The sequence below is a fragment of the Nanorana parkeri genome, unplaced genomic scaffold (assembly GCF_000935625.1).
Source record: "Nanorana parkeri isolate BGI_ZX_2015 unplaced genomic scaffold, ASM93562v1 scaffold2961, whole genome shotgun sequence".
Lineage (NCBI taxonomy): Eukaryota > Metazoa > Chordata > Amphibia > Anura > Dicroglossidae > Nanorana > Nanorana parkeri.
Genome location: NW_017309229.1, coordinates 48046 through 55680, shown reverse-complemented (window position 1 = coordinate 55680; position 7635 = coordinate 48046). Strand labels below are relative to the sequence as shown.

Here is a 7635-nt window from a genome sequence, read left to right as displayed (position 1 = left end):
TAAGATGCTACCTCTGATAGCCAGACAATAAGGACTTTCAGCAGAAGAAGCCAACAATGCAATCCCTATACTTCTCAGAGTTCAGGTTTGGGTGACGGCCCCAAGATGTCACACGGATCAGCTAAAAGTGAAAGTGTAACCCTCTAGCAATGCAGCATGAAGGCTCGGAGGTTTTCAGGAAATGGCTAAGGGGGAGGAGTGCTGCGCTATACACTGTATTGGTGGTTGGAAAATGTCTGCGGGCGGGTGGGGGGAGTACATGGAGGTGCTGAGGACCCGCAATGTTCACGATGTAACACCTAAAACCCATTCCACGTGTTCTATAGACACGTATGCAAGCCCAACCACTACGATCATACCTTCAGAAATTGTCAGTTCGGAAATCTATCACCTACACACCTCTGCATATATACGCATGGTGCGCCCACCACACATTTATATATATATATATACCTTGTTTTCGATTCCTCCTGCGACATTTCCTATCCAAGATCTCAAACTCACTCGTCACCAACATTTGCTGCCCTTAATTTCTTCCACTTTTTGGAATATGGGCCCACTATCTGCTCCAAAGCCAAATCTGATTGAAGGATGTGCCAATGTTTACCGATTATCTAATCCAACGGGCAGAACATCCATTGACAACCCAACTCTCTGGTCACCATCAGACTCTTTCCTTTCAAGATCACAGGGCAAGTCAATGGAAAGGCGTGATTTGACGTTGGAGGGTGCAGACTCTTTTTTTGTACAGCTGAGCTGAGAAAATTCAGATCTACCCTTGCCTTTGGACACCCCTCCCCACCCCAATTGCAAGGGTTAAATGCTCATTTTTGTCCATGGAGTACCATTACAAAGCAGTTCTACTTACCTTACCCATCAATCCCGCAGGCTCCTCCTCTCCATGCGACTGGTCCCCCAAAACCGCTTCCCTTTGGCGCTCCATCAGCCACAGGCACTCTGATGTCATTATGTACAGCGGAGGACCGGCATGTAAGGACACTGAGGGTCCAACCCACAACCAGAAGTGGCTATGAGAAGAGGAGAGCACCGGCTGAAGGGGGAATGAGGAAAAGAAAGTTGCTGTTCAAACCAAACACCACTGAAGTCAATGGTGAGTAGGTTGAGCACACCGCACCCCCGCTGCTAAATGACAGGCAAGGCCGGATTTACTCTCTCTGCTGCCCCAAGGCCAGGTTCCTCAATGCGCCACCTTACCCACCAAAACATCCCCTCCCCCCAATGGAGATTGGCAGACCTGCAAGCTGCCTACAAGTGATCTCGCCGGCATCGCAGAACAAAAGGCGGCTTCCCCCCTGGACATTTAGCTCTGCTTGCCCAACTACCCACCCGGCGCCGATAACTGCACGTCCCGGGCGTTGGGAGATAGGAATTCCACACCCTTGCTGCCCCTTTACTCCCTGCTGCACCGAGGCCAGGCCTTGGTTGGCTTTGTGGGAAATCCCTATGCAAAAATGAGCCTTTATCCCTTGCAGTAGGGTTTTAAATCCTCCCCGGAGATCAGATTATCAGATTCAATCACAAATGACCAACGCAGCACAGCTGTTTGTGTAGTCTGAGCTTTCGGCAAGGATACTAGTTTAGCATGACCGTGAAATTGTCGAAGCTTACCTAATTTTTGGCCTCTTGACTTCTTGCAGTGGGATAACTTTAGACCAATAAAAATCATAATGCAAAAAAGTATAACAACAGCAACGATGGCCAGTACAATCCACTGCTGTGCGGATCCATCCGTTCGCTGACTCATGTGAACATCTGTAAGGAAAGTTGAAAGTTGCATTAAATTCATGGCGATTCCAACAATACTTCACAAAAAGTTCTCATTTTAAGAACTACCTCTTTGGAAACTTGACTCTCAGCTTAGATATTCCCTTTTACATAACACTGTGTTACATCCATCTTTGTTTTAATCACCATCAGTCTTTTCTATGCTGCAGCCCTTACTGCTGGGTGGGTCTATGTTAGAGCATACACAGGGCTAACGACCCTCAATGTGATGGTGCTAATGAGCCTTATATCATTGACGTACGGGGTAATAAACCCACGGTGTCCCATACTAGGAAGTGCTGGGATTTTCTCTTGGCAGACATTTTGTAGACCTGCACAGAGCTCTGACCTCAACCCTACTGAACACCTTTGGGATAAATTGAAAGGTCAATTGTGAACCAGGCCATCTCATCCTCCATCAATACCTCACAAATGGGCATTTTAGACAATTGTGCTCTTCCAACCTTGTGGCAACAGTTTGGTGAAGACCCTTTTCTGTTCCACCATGACTGTCCCCTGTGTACAAAGCCAGCTCCATAAAGACATGGTGTGACCAGTTTGGTGTCAAGGAACTTAAGTTGGCCAGCACGGAGTCCTCACCTCAACCCTACTGAACACTTTTGGGATACAAGACAGTTGTGCTCTTCCAGCCTTGTGGTAACAGTTTGGTGAAGACCCTTTTCTGTTCCAGCATGACTGTCCCCTGTGTACAAAGCCATCTCCATAAAGACATGGTGTGACCAGTTTGGCGTGTAGGAACCTGAGTGTCCTGCACAGAGCCCCGACTTCAACCCTACCAAACACCTTTGGGGGGAATTGGAGCCAAACTGTTAGCCAGGTCTTTTTCTCCAACATGGTTTGATGAGTTTTCTCTGGAGGAACTCGAGTGTCCTGCACAGAGCTCTGACCTCAACCCTACTGAACACATTTGGGATAAATTGGAACGCTGATTGTGAGCCAGGTCTTCTCATCCAACATCAGTACCTGACCTCACCACAAATTCCCACAGACACCCATCAAAATTTTGTGGAAAACCTTCCTCGAAGAGTGGAGCATGTTTGTGGTGGAACTCAAGTGTCCTGCACAGAGCCCTGACTTCAATTCTATTGAACACCTTTGGAATGACCTGATTTTGAGCCTGGTCTTCTTCTCATCCAACATCGATACCTGACCTCACAAAATGGACACAAATTCTCGCAGACACCCTCCAAAATCATGTGGAAAGCCTTCATAGTAGAGTGGAGGATGTCATAGCCATAAAGGGGAGACAACTCCATTTTAATGCCCAAGCTCCACAAAGGCATGGTTTGACCAGTATGATGTGGAGGAACTGGAGTGTCCCGCACAGAGCTCTGACCACAACCCTACTGAACACCATTGGGGTAAATTGGAATGCCGACTGTGATGCAGGTCTTCTTTTCCACCATCAGTAACTGACCTCACATATGGCCACAAATTCCCAGAGACCCCCTCCAAAAACATATGGACAGCCTTCTTAGAAAAGTGAATGACGTTCTATCCACAAAGGGGAGGCCCTACCCCATATTAATGGCCATGGTTTTGGAATAGGGTGGCCAACAAGGTCACATAGGTGTGATGGTCAGGTATCCACACCTGGACATATCGTGCATAAAAAAAGCAGTCGATGGGGGTTTGTCTGCAGCAGTAAAACCAAATACAGTTCAGTCCTTGCTACAAGTGCACAGCAAGTAGGCCACCCACTACAGGGGGGGGGGGGTCTGTGGTTTTTACCAAATGTTCTATTTGCATCCTCTGTGAACTGTAGATACAGTACAGAATGCGCGACAGGTGTTAAAAAAACCCCCAACAAACTCTTTTCCTGTCTGCAAAAAGGAAACTTTATACATTTGTATAAACTTTTTTTGTTGTTGTAATATATACAGTACGTACACACTGTATGCTTCCATTCTGATTCCATTTCAAGTTGATTGCAACTTTCCCTCAACCTTTCTTTCAGCACGTTGATGCTGATTGAAAGAAAAAGTGGTTGAAATCGACAGAACAGTTGCCACCTATGGCTATCTCAACCCTCTTGAGATCTTTGGAACTATATTGCCGAAAGTACTGGGACGCCGGCCTTTGTACACGCACATTAACATTAATTCGGGAAATGTCACGGAACACCCGAACCCAATTATTTGGAAGGGTGTCCCAATACTTTTGGTAATATAGTGTATATCAGTATAGCCAAGGTTTTGGGGCCACGCAGGGTCCCTTCATCGGGGCGACATAGGCCAGGACCAGGATGACTTTTGGTAATATAGTGTATCTGGTATGTCCAGGCTTCAAGGGGTTAAAATAAGCTCAGTGTAATGTCATTCGTGGGTGCCGCCTCCATAAAGTATACCTGCCACCTACCCAAGGGCTTATTAGCTCCTTTGTGATAGCAAAAAAGTTAAGGGGTCTACTTATAAATAATTTGCAGAGCATTTCGCCTTTGCAAAGTTAATTTCAGGTCAAGCATAATGTTACGTAATACCACATTATGGCCATTAGCTGGAGCCGAGGAGCTGAGGAGATGAGTATTGATTTCTATGCTCCGCAGCGCCATCTAGTGGCCATAACCATAGCTTTGATAAACGGTGTATGTGCCTTTAAATGAAAAGATGACATGATTACCTTCCTGACAGTGCTGCCAGGGGGTGATGGTTTTGGAGACATTGCTGACGGGGTTCTTCGCGGTGCATTTTATGGTGGCGTTTGGGTCAGCAGGATATAAATGAAGAGTTTGGTCACTTTCACTGGCGTTTGGGTGATCCCAGAAAACGGCTACGTCTGAAGCATTCGCCAGGCAGGTCAGGGCCAAGCTGCAGGTCCCGTTGCTGGTCACGTCAACAATGATATCTATGTCCCGGGGCGACAAGACAGCTGCAATAGATAAAAAGTATAAATGAGTGGAAATTTATCTTCACTTCCTGTCCCGGAGATACAACAGCAAGTGAGTGGAAATCTCTACAATGTGAGGGGAAGTCCCCGCCAATCATCACCAGAACAGGCGTCCACACAGGAAAATTACCTCTCGTCTTGTTACACCGAAAAAGGGTTCCAATCCTTTTCAGTCCTACCCCACCCATATATATGTTGTTTTTTCATATTGACCATCCCTTCTATCTCTCGGAGACTCTACTGGTGATATCCCTGTGTTAACTTCCCACATCTGCTGTGCCCATTATTACAGAATGATGGTTTCCCAGCATCCCTGTGCTGAGTTCCCGGGTTAAGAAATAATTGACCACACAAAAGCAAAATACCATTTTCACTTACGATAGACTTTGAGATGAAATTTCTGGTGGACATCATCGTCTCCACCCCTAATATACACATTGGCCGTGTAGGTTCCTCGGTCTTCCCAGGTGACCTCGGTCATTTTCAGGGAGCCGCCTTCCATGCCATGCAGTCGCCTCCTGAACCTGTGGTTCTTGACGTCGATTCGGCCATCGGGCCATGTGGTGGCGATGTGGTTGTTGGAGAAGATCCAGTGGACTTCGGTCACTCTCGTCTCATTGATCAGCAGAATGGCACCCCTTTGCTCGGCAGAGATAACGTCCACGGCACGTCCAGAAGCTCGGGCGAGGGCCACTGTTAGCACAAAAACAGCTTTTTAGACCTTCACAGGCTCATTCATCAAACTGCAAAATCACGTAGCAACAAAATTAAATTTCAACTTGTTTAACTGGCCGCAGTAAACTGGACCTTGAGGGGGCTACCATCAGTTTTTGCACTACATCACCAGTGACCAAGCCAAACATTGCCTCTAACTCAAATTATACCTCCATCTTTCTGACACGGCAGGACTAAGACCATGAAAAACTGGCCATTATAATTTTTCCAGGATTTTGGGCCAAATTTGAAAAATTTTGGCAAAATTTTGCTATTTTAGAATATCCATTAGAATCAGAGGGAAATGAGAAGTGAAGGTGGTTTTGATGGTTTTTAAATAGGTGCGATGAGCTTAAAATGGCTCCCGAAGGTCGGGGAGACCCTTTCGACTATCCTGGGGCCTGTTCTTGTGCTACATTAAAACCTCCCCTTTCATTTTTATGTTTTTCAACTTTTTGAATCTTTTTAAAATAACTTTTTTTACATCATGTCTTTTTTTTTGGGCAAGTACAGTCCCTTGAAGTAACCTATCTTTCCATAGGAGCTGTTAGCTACTATATATGGATATAGGACACATGTTCCCCCCCCCTATTTGCTCACGGGAAGGGCAGTTCCGTCCTGGGGCTATGGGCCGCAGTCATACTCTTTCCTAATGAGTAATTCAATTACTCAGAACGAGTATGCAGGTCAGGAACCGGCCGGCCACATGCTTATTCCAATCCGGTGACTAATTACCCAATGAAGCCCCAAGGGCAGCTGCCATCTATCTACCATCTAGACTGGTCACACAAGAGCCTGTCCTTCAAGAGACTCCATGACCTAAAGTGAACAAACGATGGTATCTCAATCTGTGTGCTAGGGGCTCGTTGAGGTCAATTGAATGCTCTTTATCATCGCCTGCCCTCTGAACAGTAACTGAGATCTTTGAGATGGTTGTTTGTTTGATTGTCCAGGTTGGTCAACATCCTGGAGGCCACCTCACAATCAGCCATCTTTTGCAATTCATTGGGTTCTTGTTGACCCTTCCGAGAGATCTCCATCACGTCTCCCAAAAAAAAAAAAACAACGTTCTCTGCCCTGGTGATCCCAATGGGATGAAGTGGTCCCCAAGCAGGAGATCCATGGCTGCCATGGAGATCTTTCAGATGGTCGTTTGTTTGATTGTCCAGGTTGGTCAACATCCTGGAGGCCACCTCACAATCAGCCATCTTTTGCAATTCATTGGGTTCTCGTTGACCCTTTTCGAGAGATCTCCATCACGTCTCCCAAGAACCCAAGTTCTCTGCCCCTGTGATCCCAATGGGACGAATTGGTCCCCAAAGCAGGAGATCCATGGCTGCCATGGACGACTTGCCGAGAGTTCTTCTAGAATTCTCACCGATTGTGGCCGGATAACCAGCAGATGGAACCAATGAAGTTCAGGAGCAACGTCGGCAAATTCTCTTACCTGCTGGAAGCGAGCTGTGGAGCAGAATGAGGAAGCAGAGTTGTAGCATTCTCCGGCGTGCTGCCTGTGCTCTGATAAAGACTTCCCGTCGACAAGTGAATTAAGAAACACGCATATGTGAGCGCAACTCCTCCCACCGGAGCATTCACCAAAATTTATTTTTTAACCCTTTCTGCTGCCAGAGCTGTTTTTGTTTTTTTTGCAGCACATGTTCTGATCCACATTTTAGGCCTGAAACTTAATTAAACCCACCCCAAGAATTATATATTTCCTTAAAGGACAGAATAAAATGGCGGCAGTTGCCAATTTTTTTTATGTTGCACGATATTTATCAAACCCAGAATTGTAGTAAAAAATAAATACACTTACGGTACCCCAAATTGTCCATAGTTGACGCTTTAACCCCTTCACGACCAACGGCGTACAGTGTACGTCGCTGGCACCGGGGCTGGACCCTGTTTAAATACTTGTAAAGCCGACTGTCCCCCGCCGTGCTTCCCAGGCTCTGTTGCCCCTCCTACGGGCCCGGGACCGGCTTCTTTACTGTCGGGGGGAAGCTGGGGAGTAGATAGACGAACCTCCGTTAGTCCATGCCTTCCCCGTTCTATGGGACAGGGACCGGCTTCTCTGGTGTCGGGGGGAAGCTGGGGAGGAGATAGACGAACCTCCGTTTCCCCCCCCCATGTGATAGCAATCAAAGTAAAGTAAAAAAAAACAGTTGTTATAATTAACATTAAATGAAATAAATGCCCCAATGATAGCAGACGTTTACTGCCCCCTGG

At 46.6% G+C, this 7635-nt stretch overlaps 1 pseudogene; it reads right to left on the bottom strand.

The window, feature by feature from the left end:
- Positions 1-37: 37 nt before the first annotated feature.
- LOC108802569 lies at positions 38-6902 on the bottom strand (annotated as a pseudogene).
- Between the last annotated feature and the right edge of the window lie 733 nt (positions 6903-7635).